Below are 16,165 nucleotides of genomic sequence, written 5' to 3' on the forward strand. Positions count from 1 at the left end.
AGCTGTGAGTGTGTGAGCCTGCAGGGCCCCATGGAATTGCCTAGAAGTAGGCTGAATCGCTGCAAGGGCTGAACAGCAGTATCGGGCAGGCTCGGGCAACGCGCGGCCCGTTCGGGTTATCGCTTCTCGGCCTTTTGGCTAAGATCAAGTGTAGTATCTGTTCTTATCAGTTTAATATCTGATACGTCCCCTATCTGGGGACCATATATTAAATGGATTTTTAGAACAGGGAGATGGAAATAGAGCTTGCTCTGTCCACTCCACGCATTGACCTGGTATTGCAGTATTTCCAGGACCGGTGCACCCTTTCCTTATGTGTTGACTAAAAGCAGATTCCAAAAGTGTTTTTTGTCTTTGCTATTGTTTCTGTCTTTCTGAAGGGATCTCCCCTTTTAATCCCATTATTTCAACACCTGTTGGACAATGCATGAGTGATAATGAGCTCATTGATTAAATGCAATTAATGAATAGATTGCCACCTCTTGTTGTGTGTCGTCTGTGTTTCTGTGTTTCCGGCATTTCACATTGGAACACCTCATTCACCTTCCTTGTCTTCTCTCCGCCCTCCCTTTTAGGTAAGTTAAAGAGCTGCACCTGAGCCAGCCACTGATTGATTGATTGATTGATTGATTGATTGATTGATTGATTGATTGATTGATTGATGCAGCACAACAGTCAAATAGTGGAGTGGAGTAGGGGAACAGCAAACAGCCAATAAAGCAGCCCGCCCGCTCGCCTGCCCGCCACAATGGACCTACCTGTGTACACTAGATGGATGTGATGGAATGTACTGTCGTCCCTACATTTCAAGAAGAAGTAAGAATTGCAGTTGCAACAAAGCCTTGCTTGCCTACAAAGAGAGCAGCAATTTGGATTTGTTACTATGTTACCTAGAAGAATAACAAACTGTGCAAGGATGGAGGTTGTAGGAGCAAGGAGAAGTTGTCTGTAAAGTTGGTGGATGCCTATTTTCCATTTTGCAGTCCCTTGTCTCCCTCTTGTGGCCTCCTGGAGGCAACTAGCTGTGCAAAAAAAAGACAGCCTGGCGGCCGGCTGTTGCAGTGTTGCCCTCTCAGGCAACACTGAGTGACTGACTGAGCCTCACCGTCTTATATAAAGTTCAGACGGAACTTTGCACGTGTCATAGTGGAGCCCTCAGGATTCCAGAGCCAGCTTTCTGACATCATAATGGGGCCTCAGAGATAAAAGCCTGGGCCCAGGCAGTGTTGGTCAGTGCTGCTCAGCAGGCAGCACTGGACTGGACTGGATTACAGCTGATACAAGGTGTGAAGGAACAAGGGGTGGCTGTGGGCATGCACTTGCTGCCGCTGCCAGTGTTTATCTGCATGGCAGCAGGGCATTTGGGCGTTGCCAGGAAGGCGTTTTTATGTAGATTCCTCCTCTTTCAGCACTGCATTGTGGTGCAAGCAAAAGAAGCAAATCCTGTCTGGCTTCCTCTCCGGCCTTTATTCACCTCCCGTGTAGCTGTGAGTGTGTGAGCCTGCAGGGCCCCATGGAATTGCCTAGAAGTAGGCTGAATCGCTGCAAGGGCTGAACAGCAGTATCGGGCAGGCTCGGGCAACGCGCGGCCCGTTCGGGTTATCGCTTCTCGGCCTTTTGGCTAAGATCAAGTGTAGTATCTGTTCTTATCAGTTTAATATCTGATACGTCCCCTATCTGGGGACCATATATTAAATGGATTTTTAGAACAGGGAGATGGAAATAGAGCTTGCTCTGTCCACTCCACGCATTGACCTGGTATTGCAGTATTTCCAGGACCGGTGCACCCTTTCCTTATGTGTTGACTAAAAGCAGATTCCAAAAGTGTTTTTTGTCTTTGCTATTGTTTCTGTCTTTCTGAAGGGATCTCCCCTTTTAATCCCATTATTTCAACACCTGTTGGACAATGCATGAGTGATAATGAGCTCATTGATTAAATGCAATTAATGAATAGATTGCCACCTCTTGTTGTGTGTCGTCTGTGTTTCTGTGTTTCCGGCATTTCACATTGGAACACCTCATTCACCTTCCTTGTCTTCTCTCCGCCCTCCCTTTTAGATAAGTTAAAGAGCTGCACCTGAGCCAGCCACTGATTGATTGATTGATTGATTGATTGATTGATGCAGCACAACAGTCAAATAGTGGAGTGGAGTAGGGGAACAGCAAACAGCCAATAAAGCAGCCCGCCCGCTCGCCTGCCCGCCACAATGGACCTACCTGTGTACACTAGATGGATGTGATGGAATGTACTGTCGTCCCTACATTTCAAGAAGAAGTAAGAATTGCAGTTGCAACAAAGCCTTGCTTGCCTACAAAGAGAGCAGCAATTTGGATTTGTTACTATGTTACCTAGAAGAATAACAAACTGTGCAAGGATGGAGGTTGTAGGAGCAAGGAGAAGTTGTCTGTAAAGTTGGTGGATGCCTATTTTCCATTTTGCAGTCCCTTGTCTCCCTCTTGTGGCCTCCTGGAGGCAACTAGCTGTGCAAAAAAAAGACAGCCTGGCGGCCGGCTGTTGCAGTGTTGCCCTCTCAGGCAACACTGAGTGACTGACTGAGCCTCACCGTCTTATATAAAGTTCAGACGGAACTTTGCACGTGTCATAGTGGAGCCCTCAGGATTCCAGAGCCAGCTTTCTGACATCATAATGGGGCCTCAGAGATAAAAGCCTGGGCCCAGGCAGTGTTGGTCAGTGCTGCTCAGCAGGCAGCACTGGACTGGACTGGATTACAGCTGATACAAGGTGTGAAGGAACAAGGGGTGGCTGTGGGCATGCACTTGCTGCCGCTGCCAGTGTTTATCTGCATGGCAGCAGGGCATTTGGGCGTTGCCAGGAAGGCGTTTTTATGTAGATTCCTCCTCTTTCAGCACTGCATTGTGGTGCAAGCAAAAGAAGCAAATCCTGTCTGGCTTCCTCTCCGGCCTTTATTCACCTCCCGTGTAGCTGTGAGTGTGTGAGCCTGCAGGGCCCCATGGAATTGCCTAGAAGTAGGCTGAATCGCTGCAAGGGCTGAACAGCAGTATCGGGCAGGCTCGGGCAACGCGCGGCCCGTTCGGGTTATCGCTTCTCGGCCTTTTGGCTAAGATCAAGTGTAGTATCTGTTCTTATCAGTTTAATATCTGATACGTCCCCTATCTGGGGACCATATATTAAATGGATTTTTAGAACAGGGAGATGGAAATAGAGCTTGCTCTGTCCACTCCACGCATTGACCTGGTATTGCAGTATTTCCAGGACCGGTGCACCCTTTCCTTATGTGTTGACTAAAAGCAGATTCCAAAAGTGTTTTTTGTCTTTGCTATTGTTTCTGTCTTTCTGAAGGGATCTCCCCTTTTAATCCCATTATTTCAACACCTGTTGGACAATGCATGAGTGATAATGAGCTCATTGATTAAATGCAATTAATGAATAGATTGCCACCTCTTGTTGTGTGTCGTCTGTGTTTCTGTGTTTCCGGCATTTCACATTGGAACACCTCATTCACCTTCCTTGTCTTCTCTCCGCCCTCCCTTTTAGGTAAGTTAAAGAGCTGCACCTGAGCCAGCCACTGATTGATTGATTGATTGATTGATTGATTGATTGATTGATGCAGCACAACAGTCAAATAGTGGAGTGGAGTAGGGGAACAGCAAACAGCCAATAAAGCAGCCCGCCCGCTCGCCTGCCCGCCACAATGGACCTACCTGTGTACACTAGATGGATGTGATGGAATGTACTGTCGTCCCTACATTTCAAGAAGAAGTAAGAATTGCAGTTGCAACAAAGCCTTGCTTGCCTACAAAGAGAGCAGCAATTTGGATTTGTTACTATGTTACCTAGAAGAATAACAAACTGTGCAAGGATGGAGGTTGTAGGAGCAAGGAGAAGTTGTCTGTAAAGTTGGTGGATGCCTATTTTCCATTTTGCAGTCCCTTGTCTCCCTCTTGTGGCCTCCTGGAGGCAACTAGCTGTGCAAAAAAAAGACAGCCTGGCGGCCGGCTGTTGCAGTGTTGCCCTCTCAGGCAACACTGAGTGACTGACTGAGCCTCACCGTCTTATATAAAGTTCAGACGGAACTTTGCACGTGTCATAGTGGAGCCCTCAGGATTCCAGAGCCAGCTTTCTGACATCATAATGGGGCCTCAGAGATAAAAGCCTGGGCCCAGGCAGTGTTGGTCAGTGCTGCTCAGCAGGCAGCACTGGACTGGACTGGATTACAGCTGATACAAGGTGTGAAGGAACAAGGGGTGGCTGTGGGCATGCACTTGCTGCCGCTGCCAGTGTTTATCTGCATGGCAGCAGGGCATTTGGGCGTTGCCAGGAAGGCGTTTTTATGTAGATTCCTCCTCTTTCAGCACTGCATTGTGGTGCAAGCAAAAGAAGCAAATCCTGTCTGGCTTCCTCTCCGGCCTTTATTCACCTCCCGTGTAGCTGTGAGTGTGTGAGCCTGCAGGGCCCCATGGAATTGCCTAGAAGTAGGCTGAATCGCTGCAAGGGCTGAACAGCAGTATCGGGCAGGCTCGGGCAACGCGCGGCCCGTTCGGGTTATCGCTTCTCGGCCTTTTGGCTAAGATCAAGTGTAGTATCTGTTCTTATCAGTTTAATATCTGATACGTCCCCTATCTGGGGACCATATATTAAATGGATTTTTAGAACAGGGAGATGGAAATAGAGCTTGCTCTGTCCACTCCACGCATTGACCTGGTATTGCAGTATTTCCAGGACCGGTGCACCCTTTCCTTATGTGTTGACTAAAAGCAGATTCCAAAAGTGTTTTTTGTCTTTGCTATTGTTTCTGTCTTTCTGAAGGGATCTCCCCTTTTAATCCCATTATTTCAACACCTGTTGGACAATGCATGAGTGATAATGAGCTCATTGATTAAATGCAATTAATGAATAGATTGCCACCTCTTGTTGTGTGTCGTCTGTGTTTCTGTGTTTCCGGCATTTCACATTGGAACACCTCATTCACCTTCCTTGTCTTCTCTCCGCCCTCCCTTTTAGGTAAGTTAAAGAGCTGCACCTGAGCCAGCCACTGATTGATTGATTGATTGATTGATTGATTGATTGATTGATTGATTGATTGATTGATTGATTGATGCAGCACAACAGTCAAATAGTGGAGTGGAGTAGGGGAACAGCAAACAGCCAATAAAGCAGCCCGCCCGCTCGCCTGCCCGCCACAATGGACCTACCTGTGTACACTAGATGGATGTGATGGAATGTACTGTCGTCCCTACATTTCAAGAAGAAGTAAGAATTGCAGTTGCAACAAAGCCTTGCTTGCCTACAAAGAGAGCAGCAATTTGGATTTGTTACTATGTTACCTAGAAGAATAACAAACTGTGCAAGGATGGAGGTTGTAGGAGCAAGGAGAAGTTGTCTGTAAAGTTGGTGGATGCCTATTTTCCATTTTGCAGTCCCTTGTCTCCCTCTTGTGGCCTCCTGGAGGCAACTAGCTGTGCAAAAAAAAGACAGCCTGGCGGCCGGCTGTTGCAGTGTTGCCCTCTCAGGCAACACTGAGTGACTGACTGAGCCTCACCGTCTTATATAAAGTTCAGACGGAACTTTGCACGTGTCATAGTGGAGCCCTCAGGATTCCAGAGCCAGCTTTCTGACATCATAATGGGGCCTCAGAGATAAAAGCCTGGGCCCAGGCAGTGTTGGTCAGTGCTGCTCAGCAGGCAGCACTGGACTGGACTGGATTACAGCTGATACAAGGTGTGAAGGAACAAGGGGTGGCTGTGGGCATGCACTTGCTGCCGCTGCCAGTGTTTATCTGCATGGCAGCAGGGCATTTGGGCGTTGCCAGGAAGGCGTTTTTATGTAGATTCCTCCTCTTTCAGCACTGCATTGTGGTGCAAGCAAAAGAAGCAAATCCTGTCTGGCTTCCTCTCCGGCCTTTATTCACCTCCCGTGTAGCTGTGAGTGTGTGAGCCTGCAGGGCCCCATGGAATTGCCTAGAAGTAGGCTGAATCGCTGCAAGGGCTGAACAGCAGTATCGGGCAGGCTCGGGCAACGCGCGGCCCGTTCGGGTTATCGCTTCTCGGCCTTTTGGCTAAGATCAAGTGTAGTATCTGTTCTTATCAGTTTAATATCTGATACGTCCCCTATCTGGGGACCATATATTAAATGGATTTTTAGAACAGGGAGATGGAAATAGAGCTTGCTCTGTCCACTCCACGCATTGACCTGGTATTGCAGTATTTCCAGGACCGGTGCACCCTTTCCTTATGTGTTGACTAAAAGCAGATTCCAAAAGTGTTTTTTGTCTTTGCTATTGTTTCTGTCTTTCTGAAGGGATCTCCCCTTTTAATCCCATTATTTCAACACCTGTTGGACAATGCATGAGTGATAATGAGCTCATTGATTAAATGCAATTAATGAATAGATTGCCACCTCTTGTTGTGTGTCGTCTGTGTTTCCGGCATTTCACATTGGAACACCTCATTCACCTTCCTTGTCTTCTCTCCGCCCTCCCTTTTAGGTAAGTTAAAGAGCTGCACCTGAGCCAGCCACTGATTGATTGATTGATTGATTGATTGATTGATTGATTGATTGATTGATTGATTGATTGATTGATTGATTGATTGATTGATTGATTGATTGATGCAGCACAACAGTCAAATAGTGGAGTGGAGTAGGGGAACAGCAAACAGCCAATAAAGCAGCCCGCCCGCTCGCCTGCCCGCCACAATGGACCTACCTGTGTACACTAGATGGATGTGATGGAATGTACTGTCGTCCCTACATTTCAAGAAGAAGTAAGAATTGCAGTTGCAACAAAGCCTTGCTTGCCTACAAAGAGAGCAGCAATTTGGATTTGTTACTATGTTACCTAGAAGAAGAACAAACTGTGCAAGGATGGAGGTTGTAGGAGCAAGGAGAAGTTGTCTGTAAAGTTGGTGGATGCCTATTTTCCATTTTGCAGTCCCTTGTCTCCCTCTTGTGGCCTCCTGGAGGCAACTAGCTGTGCAAAAAAAAGACAGCCTGGCGGCCGGCTGTTGCAGTGTTGCCCTCTCAGGCAACACTGAGTGACTGACTGAGCCTCACCGTCTTATATAAAGTTCAGACGGAACTTTGCACGTGTCATAGTGGAGCCCTCAGGATTCCAGAGCCAGCTTTCTGACATCATAATGGGGCCTCAGAGATAAAAGCCTGGGCCCAGGCAGTGTTGGTCAGTGCTGCTCAGCAGGCAGCACTGGACTGGACTGGATTACAGCTGATACAAGGTGTGAAGGAACAAGGGGTGGCTGTGGGCATGCACTTGCTGCCGCTGCCAGTGTTTATCTGCATGGCAGCAGGGCATTTGGGCATTGCCAGGAAGGCGTTTTTATGTAGATTCCTCCTCTTTCAGCACTGCATTGTGGTGCAAGCAAAAGAAGCAAATCCTGTCTGGCTTCCTCTCCGGCCTTTATTCACCTCCCGTGTAGCTGTGAGTGTGTGAGCCTGCAGGGCCCCATGGAATTGCCTAGAAGTAGGCTGAATCGCTGCAAGGGCTGAACAGCAGTATCGGGCAGGCTCGGGCAACGCGCGGCCCGTTCGGGTTATCGCTTCTCGGCCTTTTGGCTAAGATCAAGTGTAGTATCTGTTCTTATCAGTTTAATATCTGATACGTCCCCTATCTGGGGACCATATATTAAATGGATTTTTAGAACAGGGAGATGGAAATAGAGCTTGCTCTGTCCTCTCCACGCATTGACCTGGTATTGCAGTATTTCCAGGACCGGTGCACCCTTTCCTTATGTGTTGACTAAAAGCAGATTCCAAAAGTGTTTTTTGTCTTTGCTATTGTTTCTGTCTTTCTGAAGGGATCTCCCCTTTTAATCCCATTATTTCAACACCTGTTGGACAATGCATGAGTGATAATGAGCTCATTGATTAAATGCAATTAATGAATAGATTGCCACCTCTTGTTGTGTGTCGTCTGTGTTTCTGTGTTTCCGGCATTTCACATTGGAACACCTCATTCACCTTCCTTGTCTTCTCTCCGCCCTCCCTTTTAGGTAAGTTAAAGAGCTGCACCTGAGCCAGCCACTGATTGATTGATTGATTGATTGATTGATTGATTGATTGATTGATGCAGCACAACAGTCAAATAGTGGAGTGGAGTAGGGGAACAGCAAACAGCCAATAAAGCAGCCCGCCCGCTCGCCTGCCCGCCACAATGGACCTACCTGTGTACACTAGATGGATGTGATGGAATGTACTGTCGTCCCTACATTTCAAGAAGAAGTAAGAATTGCAGTTGCAACAAAGCCTTGCTTGCCTACAAAGAGAGCAGCAATTTGGATTTGTTACCATGTTACCTAGAAGAATAACAAACTGTGCAAGGATGGAGGTTGTAGGAGCAAGGAGAAGTTGTCTGTAAAGTTGGTGGATGCCTATTTTCCATTTTGCAGTCCCTTGTCTCCCTCTTGTGGCCTCCTGGAGGCAACTAGCTGTGCAAAAAAAAGACAGCCTGGCGGCCGGCTGTTGCAGTGTTGCCCTCTCAGGCAACACTGAGTGACTGACTGAGCCTCACCGTCTTATATAAAGTTCAGACGGAACTTTGCACGTGTCATAGTGGAGCCCTCAGGATTCCAGAGCCAGCTTTCTGACATCATAATGGGGCCTCAGAGATAAAAGCCTGGGCCCAGGCAGTGTTGGTCAGTGCTGCTCAGCAGGCAGCACTGGACTGGACTGGATTACAGCTGATACAAGGTGTGAAGGAACAAGGGGTGGCTGTGGGCATGCACTTGCTGCCGCTGCCAGTGTTTATCTGCATGGCAGCAGGGCATTTGGGCGTTGCCAGGAAGGCGTTTTTATGTAGATTCCTCCTCTTTCAGCACTGCATTGTGGTGCAAGCAAAAGAAGCAAATCCTGTCTGGCTTCCTCTCCGGCCTTTATTCACCTCCCGTGTAGCTGTGAGTGTGTGAGCCTGCAGGGCCCCATGGAATTGCCTAGAAGTAGGCTGAATCGCTGCAAGGGCTGAACAGCAGTATCGGGCAGGCTCGGGCAACGCGCGGCCCGTTCGGGTTATCGCTTCTCGGCCTTTTGGCTAAGATCAAGTGTAGTATCTGTTCTTATCAGTTTAATATCTGATACGTCCCCTATCTGGGGACCATATATTAAATGGATTTTTAGAACAGGGAGATGGAAATAGAGCTTGCTCTGTCCACTCCACGCATTGACCTGGTATTGCAGTATTTCCAGGACCGGTGCACCCTTTCCTTATGTGTTGACTAAAAGCAGATTCCAAAAGTGTTTTTTGTCTTTGCTATTGTTTCTGTCTTTCTGAAGGGATCTCCCCTTTTAATCCCATTATTTCAACACCTGTTGGACAATGCATGAGTGATAATGAGCTCATTGATTAAATGCAATTAATGAATAGATTGCCACCTCTTGTTGTGTGTCGTCTGTGTTTCTGTGTTTCCGGCATTTCACATTGGAACACCTCATTCACCTTCCTTGTCTTCTCTCCGCCCTCCCTTTTAGGTAAGTTAAAGAGCTGCACCTGAGCCAGCCACTGATTGATTGATTGATTGATTGATTGATTGATTGATGCAGCACAACAGTCAAATAGTGGAGTGGAGTAGGGGAACAGCAAACAGCCAATAAAGCAGCCCGCCCGCTCGCCTGCCCGCCACAATGGACCTACCTGTGTACACTAGATGGATGTGATGGAATGTACTGTCGTCCCTACATTTCAAGAAGAAGTAAGAATTGCAGTTGCAACAAAGCCTTGCTTGCCTACAAAGAGAGCAGCAATTTGGATTTGTTACTATGTTACCTAGAAGAATAACAAACTGTGCAAGGATGGAGGTTGTAGGAGCAAGGAGAAGTTGTCTGTAAAGTTGGTGGATGCCTATTTTCCATTTTGCAGTCCCTTGTCTCCCTCTTGTGGCCTCCTGGAGGCAACTAGCTGTGCAAAAAAAAGACAGCCTGGCGGCCGGCTGTTGCAGTGTTGCCCTCTCAGGCAACACTGAGTGACTGACTGAGCCTCACCGTCTTATATAAAGTTCAGACGGAACTTTGCACGTGTCATAGTGGAGCCCTCAGGATTCCAGAGCCAGCTTTCTGACATCATAATGGGGCCTCAGAGATAAAAGCCTGGGCCCAGGCAGTGTTGGTCAGTGCTGCTCAGCAGGCAGCACTGGACTGGACTGGATTACAGCTGATACAAGGTGTGAAGGAACAAGGGGTGGCTGTGGGCATGCACTTGCTGCCGCTGCCAGTGTTTATCTGCATGGCAGCAGGGCATTTGGGCGTTGCCAGGAAGGCGTTTTTATGTAGATTCCTCCTCTTTCAGCACTGCATTGTGGTGCAAGCAAAAGAAGCAAATCCTGTCTGGCTTCCTCTCCGGCCTTTATTCACCTCCCGTGTAGCTGTGAGTGTGTGAGCCTGCAGGGCCCCATGGAATTGCCTAGAAGTAGGCTGAATCGCTGCAAGGGCTGAACAGCAGTATCGGGCAGGCTCGGGCAACGCGCGGCCCGTTCGGGTTATCGCTTCTCGGCCTTTTGGCTAAGATCAAGTGTAGTATCTGTTCTTATCAGTTTAATATCTGATACGTCCCCTATCTGGGGACCATATATTAAATGGATTTTTAGAACAGGGAGATGGAAATAGAGCTTGCTCTGTCCACTCCACGCATTGACCTGGTATTGCAGTATTTCCAGGACCGGTGCACCCTTTCCTTATGTGTTGACTAAAAGCAGATTCCAAAAGTGTTTTTTGTCTTTGCTATTGTTTCTGTCTTTCTGAAGGGATCTCCCCTTTTAATCCCATTATTTCAACACCTGTTGGACAATGCATGAGTGATAATGAGCTCATTGATTAAATGCAATTAATGAATAGATTGCCACCTCTTGTTGTGTGTCGTCTGTGTTTCTGTGTTTCCGGCATTTCACATTGGAACACCTCATTCACCTTCCTTGTCTTCTCTCCGCCCTCCCTTTTAGGTAAGTTAAAGAGCTGCACCTGAGCCAGCCACTGATTGATTGATTGATTGATTGATTGATTGATTGATTGATGCAGCACAACAGTCAAATAGTGGAGTGGAGTAGGGGAACAGCAAACAGCCAATAAAGCAGCCCGCCCGCTCGCCTGCCCGCCACAATGGACCTACCTGTGTACACTAGATGGATGTGATGGAATGTACTGTCGTCCCTACATTTCAAGAAGAAGTAAGAATTGCAGTTGCAACAAAGCCTTGCTTGCCTACAAAGAGAGCAGCAATTTGGATTTGTTACTATGTTACCTAGAAGAATAACAAACTGTGCAAGGATGGAGGTTGTAGGAGCAAGGAGAAGTTGTCTGTAAAGTTGGTGGATGCCTATTTTCCATTTTGCAGTCCCTTGTCTCCCTCTTGTGGCCTCCTGGAGGCAACTAGCTGTGCAAAAAAAAGACAGCCTGGCGGCCGGCTGTTGCAGTGTTGCCCTCTCAGGCAACACTGAGTGACTGACTGAGCCTCACCGTCTTATATAAAGTTCAGACGGAACTTTGCACGTGTCATAGTGGAGCCCTCAGGATTCCAGAGCCAGCTTTCTGACATCATAATGGGGCCTCAGAGATAAAAGCCTGGGCCCAGGCAGTGTTGGTCAGTGCTGCTCAGCAGGCAGCACTGGACTGGACTGGATTACAGCTGATACAAGGTGTGAAGGAACAAGGGGTGGCTGTGGGCATGCACTTGCTGCCGCTGCCAGTGTTTATCTGCATGGCAGCAGGGCATTTGGGCGTTGCCAGGAAGGCGTTTTTATGTAGATTCCTCCTCTTTCAGCACTGCATTGTGGTGCAAGCAAAAGAAGCAAATCCTGTCTGGCTTCCTCTCCGGCCTTTATTCACCTCCCGTGTAGCTGTGAGTGTGTGAGCCTGCAGGGCCCCATGGAATTGCCTAGAAGTAGGCTGAATCGCTGCAAGGGCTGAACAGCAGTATCGGGCAGGCTCGGGCAACGCGCGGCCCGTTCGGGTTATCGCTTCTCAGCCTTTTGGCTAAGATCAAGTGTAGTATCTGTTCTTATCAGTTTAATATCTGATACGTCCCCTATCTGGGGACCATATATTAAATGGATTTTTAGAACAGGGAGATGGAAATAGAGCTTGCTCTGTCCACTCCACGCATTGACCTGGTATTGCAGTATTTCCAGGACCGGTGCACCCTTTCCTTATGTGTTGACTAAAAGCAGATTCCAAAAGTGTTTTTTGTCTTTGCTATTGTTTCTGTCTTTCTGAAGGGATCTCCCCTTTTAATCCCATTATTTCAACACCTGTTGGACAATGCATGAGTGATAATGAGCTCATTGATTAAATGCAATTAATGAATAGATTGCCACCTCTTGTTGTGTGTCGTCTGTGTTTCTGTGTTTCCGGCATTTCACATTGGAACACCTCATTCACCTTCCTTGTCTTCTCTCCGCCCTCCCTTTTAGGTAAGTTAAAGAGCTGCACCTGAGCCAGCCACTGATTGATTGATTGATTGATTGATTGATTGATTGATTGATTGATTGATTGATTGATTGATGCAGCACAACAGTCAAATAGTGGAGTGGAGTAGGGGAACAGCAAACAGCCAATAAAGCAGCCCGCCCGCTCGCCTGCCCGCCACAATGGACCTACCTGTGTACACTAGATGGATGTGATGGAATGTACTGTCGTCCCTACATTTCAAGAAGAAGTAAGAATTGCAGTTGCAACAAAGCCTTGCTTGCCTACAAAGAGAGCAGCAATTTGGATTTGTTACTATGTTACCTAGAAGAATAACAAACTGTGCAAGGATGGAGGTTGTAGGAGCAAGGAGAAGTTGTCTGTAAAGTTGGTGGATGCCTATTTTCCATTTTGCAGTCCCTTGTCTCCCTCTTGTGGCCTCCTGGAGGCAACTAGCTGTGCAAAAAAAAGACAGCCTGGCGGCCGGCTGTTGCAGTGTTGCCCTCTCAGGCAACACTGAGTGACTGACTGAGCCTCACCGTCTTATATAAAGTTCAGACGGAACTTTGCACGTGTCATAGTGGAGCCCTCAGGATGCCAGAGCCAGCTTTCTGACATCATAATGGGGCCTCAGAGATAAAAGCCTGGGCCCAGGCAGTGTTGGTCAGTGCTGCTCAGCAGGCAGCACTGGACTGGACTGGATTACAGCTGATACAAGGTGTGAAGGAACAAGGGGTGGCTGTGGGCATGCACTTGCTGCCGCTGCCAGTGTTTATCTGCATGGCAGCAGGGCATTTGGGCGTTGCCAGGAAGGCGTTTTTATGTAGATTCCTCCTCTTTCAGCACTGCATTGTGGTGCAAGCAAAAGAAGCAAATCCTGTCTGGCTTCCTCTCCGGCCTTTATTCACCTCCCGTGTAGCTGTGAGTGTGTGAGCCTGCAGGGCCCCATGGAATTGCCTAGAAGTAGGCTGAATCGCTGCAAGGGCTGAACAGCAGTATCGGGCAGGCTCGGGCAACGCGCGGCCCGTTCGGGTTATCGCTTCTCGGCCTTTTGGCTAAGATCAAGTGTAGTATCTGTTCTTATCAGTTTAATATCTGATACGTCCCCTATCTGGGGACCATATATTAAATGGATTTTTAGAACAGGGAGATGGAAATAGAGCTTGCTCTGTCCACTCCACGCATTGACCTGGTATTGCAGTATTTCCAGGACCGGTGCACCCTTTCCTTATGTGTTGACTAAAAGCAGATTCCAAAAGTGTTTTTTGTCTTTGCTATTGTTTCTGTCTTTCTGAAGGGATCTCCCCTTTTAATCCCATTATTTCAACACCTGTTGGACAATGCATGAGTGATAATGAGCTCATTGATTAAATGCAATTAATGAATAGATTGCCACCTCTTGTTGTGTGTCGTCTGTGTTTCTGTGTTTCCGGCATTTCACATTGGAACACCTCATTCACCTTCCTTGTCTTCTCTCCGCCCTCCCTTTTAGGTAAGTTAAAGAGCTGCACCTGAGCCAGCCACTGATTGATTGATTGATTGATTGATTGATTGATTGATTGATTGATTGATTGATGCAGCACAACAGTCAAATAGTGGAGTGGAGTAGGGGAACAGCAAACAGCCAATAAAGCAGCCCGCCCGCTCGCCTGCCCGCCACAATGGACCTACCTGTGTACACTAGATGGATGTGATGGAATGTACTGTCGTCCCTACATTTCAAGAAGAAGTAAGAATTGCAGTTGCAACAAAGCCTTGCTTGCCTACAAAGAGAGCAGCAATTTGGATTTGTTACTATGTTACCTAGAAGAATAACAAACTGTGCAAGGATGGAGGTTGTAGGAGCAAGGAGAAGTTGTCTGTAAAGTTGGTGGATGCCTATTTTCCATTTTGCAGTCCCTTGTCTCCCTCTTGTGGCCTCCTGGAGGCAACTAGCTGTGCAAAAAAAAGACAGCCTGGCGGCCGGCTGTTGCAGTGTTGCCCTCTCAGGCAACACTGAGTGACTGACTGAGCCTCACCGTCTTATATAAAGTTCAGACGGAACTTTGCACGTGTCATAGTGGGGCCCTCAGGATTCCAGAGCCAGCTTTCTGACATCATAATGGGGCCTCAGAGATAAAAGCCTGGGCCCAGGCAGTGTTGGTCAGTGCTGCTCAGCAGGCAGCACTGGACTGGACTGGATTACAGCTGATACAAGGTGTGAAGGAACAAGGGGTGGCTGTGGGCATGCACTTGCTGCCGCTGCCAGTGTTTATCTGCATGGCAGCAGGGCATTTGGGCGTTGCCAGGAAGGCGTTTTTATGTAGATTCCTCCTCTTTCAGCACTGCATTGTGGTGCAAGCAAAAGAAGCAAATCCTGTCTGGCTTCCTCTCCGGCCTTTATTCACCTCCCGTGTAGCTGTGAGTGTGTGAGCCTGCAGGGCCCCATGGAATTGCCTAGAAGTAGGCTGAATCGCTGCAAGGGCTGAACAGCAGTATCGGGCAGGCTCGGGCAACGCGCGGCCCGTTCGGGTTATCGCTTCTCAGCCTTTTGGCTAAGATCAAGTGTAGTATCTGTTCTTATCAGTTTAATATCTGATACGTCCCCTATCTGGGGACCATATATTAAATGGATTTTTAGAACAGGGAGATGGAAATAGAGCTTGCTCTGTCCACTCCACGCATTGACCTGGTATTGCAGTATTTCCAGGACCGGTGCACCCTTTCCTTATGTGTTGACTAAAAGCAGATTCCAAAAGTGTTTTTTGTCTTTGCTATTGTTTCTGTCTTTCTGAAGGGATCTCCCCTTTTAATCCCATTATTTCAACACCTGTTGGACAATGCATGAGTGATAATGAGCTCATTGATTAAATGCAATTAATGAATAGATTGCCACCTCTTGTTGTGTGTCGTCTGTGTTTCTGTGTTTCCGGCATTTCACATTGGAACACCTCATTCACCTTCCTTGTCTTCTCTCCGCCCTCCCTTTTAGGTAAGTTAAAGAGCTGCACCTGAGCCAGCCACTGATTGATTGATTGATTGATTGATTGATTGATTGATTGATGCAGCACAACAGTCAAATAGTGGAGTGGAGTAGGGGAACAGCAAACAGCCAATAAAGCAGCCCGCCCGCTCGCCTGCCCGCCACAATGGACCTACCTGTGTACACTAGATGGATGTGATGGAATGTACTGTCGTCCCTACATTTCAAGAAGAAGTAAGAATTGCAGTTGCAACAAAGCCTTGCTTGCCTACAAAGAGAGCAGCAATTTGGATTTGTTACTATGTTACCTAGAAGAATAACAAACTGTGCAAGGATGGAGGTTGTAGGAGCAAGGAGAAGTTGTCTGTAAAGTTGGTGGATGCCTATTTTCCATTTTGCAGTCCCTTGTCTCCCTCTTGTGGCCTCCTGGAGGCAACTAGCTGTGCAAAAAAAAGACAGCCTGGCGGCCGGCTGTTGCAGTGTTGCCCTCTCAGGCAACACTGAGTGACTGACTGAGCCTCACCGTCTTATATAAAGTTCAGACGGAACTTTGCACGTGTCATAGTGGAGCCCTCAGGATTCCAGAGCCAGCTTTCTGACATCATAATGGGGCCTCAGAGATAAAAGCCTGGGCCCAGGCAGTGTTGGTCAGTGCTGCTCAGCAGGCAGCACTGGACTGGACTGGATTACAGCTGATACAAGGTGTGAAGGAACAAGGGGTGGCTGTGGGCATGCACTTGCTGCCGCTGCCAGTGTTTATCTGCATGGCAGCAGGGCATTTGGGCGTTGCCAGGAAGGCGTTTTTATGTAGATTCCTCCTC

General features: G+C 47.8%; 11 non-coding genes across 11 annotated transcripts; all 11 read left to right on the top strand.

Moving 5' to 3' along the window:
• The first annotated feature begins 118 nt into the window (after positions 1–118).
• On the top strand, positions 119–309 carry LOC142693937 (U2 spliceosomal RNA). Its single transcript, XR_012862224.1, has one exon. It is a non-coding gene; the product is annotated as a U2 spliceosomal RNA (small nuclear RNA).
• A 1,292-nt stretch (positions 310–1,601) lies between these two features.
• LOC142693938 (U2 spliceosomal RNA) lies at positions 1,602–1,792 on the top strand. The gene has a single exon (XR_012862225.1). It is a non-coding gene; the product is annotated as a U2 spliceosomal RNA (small nuclear RNA).
• A 1,268-nt stretch (positions 1,793–3,060) lies between these two features.
• LOC142693939 (U2 spliceosomal RNA) lies at positions 3,061–3,251 on the top strand. Its single transcript, XR_012862226.1, has one exon. It is a non-coding gene; the product is annotated as a U2 spliceosomal RNA (small nuclear RNA).
• A 1,276-nt stretch (positions 3,252–4,527) lies between these two features.
• Positions 4,528–4,718, top strand: LOC142693940 (U2 spliceosomal RNA). Its single transcript, XR_012862227.1, has one exon. It is a non-coding gene; the product is annotated as a U2 spliceosomal RNA (small nuclear RNA).
• A 1,300-nt stretch (positions 4,719–6,018) lies between these two features.
• LOC142693941 (U2 spliceosomal RNA) lies at positions 6,019–6,209 on the top strand. The gene has a single exon (XR_012862228.1). It is a non-coding gene; the product is annotated as a U2 spliceosomal RNA (small nuclear RNA).
• A 1,320-nt stretch (positions 6,210–7,529) lies between these two features.
• Positions 7,530–7,720, top strand: LOC142693796 (U2 spliceosomal RNA). Its single transcript, XR_012862100.1, has one exon. It is a non-coding gene; the product is annotated as a U2 spliceosomal RNA (small nuclear RNA).
• A 1,280-nt stretch (positions 7,721–9,000) lies between these two features.
• Positions 9,001–9,191, top strand: LOC142693942 (U2 spliceosomal RNA). Its single transcript, XR_012862229.1, has one exon. It is a non-coding gene; the product is annotated as a U2 spliceosomal RNA (small nuclear RNA).
• Positions 9,192–10,463: 1,272 nt separating this feature from the next.
• LOC142693944 (U2 spliceosomal RNA) lies at positions 10,464–10,654 on the top strand. Its single transcript, XR_012862230.1, has one exon. It is a non-coding gene; the product is annotated as a U2 spliceosomal RNA (small nuclear RNA).
• Positions 10,655–11,930: 1,276 nt separating this feature from the next.
• On the top strand, positions 11,931–12,121 carry LOC142694390 (U2 spliceosomal RNA). Its single transcript, XR_012862634.1, has one exon. It is a non-coding gene; the product is annotated as a U2 spliceosomal RNA (small nuclear RNA).
• A 1,296-nt stretch (positions 12,122–13,417) lies between these two features.
• Positions 13,418–13,608, top strand: LOC142693946 (U2 spliceosomal RNA). Its single transcript, XR_012862232.1, has one exon. It is a non-coding gene; the product is annotated as a U2 spliceosomal RNA (small nuclear RNA).
• Positions 13,609–14,896: 1,288 nt separating this feature from the next.
• Positions 14,897–15,087, top strand: LOC142694391 (U2 spliceosomal RNA). Its single transcript, XR_012862635.1, has one exon. It is a non-coding gene; the product is annotated as a U2 spliceosomal RNA (small nuclear RNA).
• The last annotated feature ends 1,078 nt before the right edge of the window (positions 15,088–16,165 follow it).

The sequence above is a fragment of the Rhinoderma darwinii genome (genome assembly GCF_050947455.1).
Source record: "Rhinoderma darwinii isolate aRhiDar2 chromosome 5 unlocalized genomic scaffold, aRhiDar2.hap1 SUPER_5_unloc_45, whole genome shotgun sequence".
Taxonomy (NCBI): domain Eukaryota; kingdom Metazoa; phylum Chordata; class Amphibia; order Anura; family Rhinodermatidae; genus Rhinoderma; species Rhinoderma darwinii.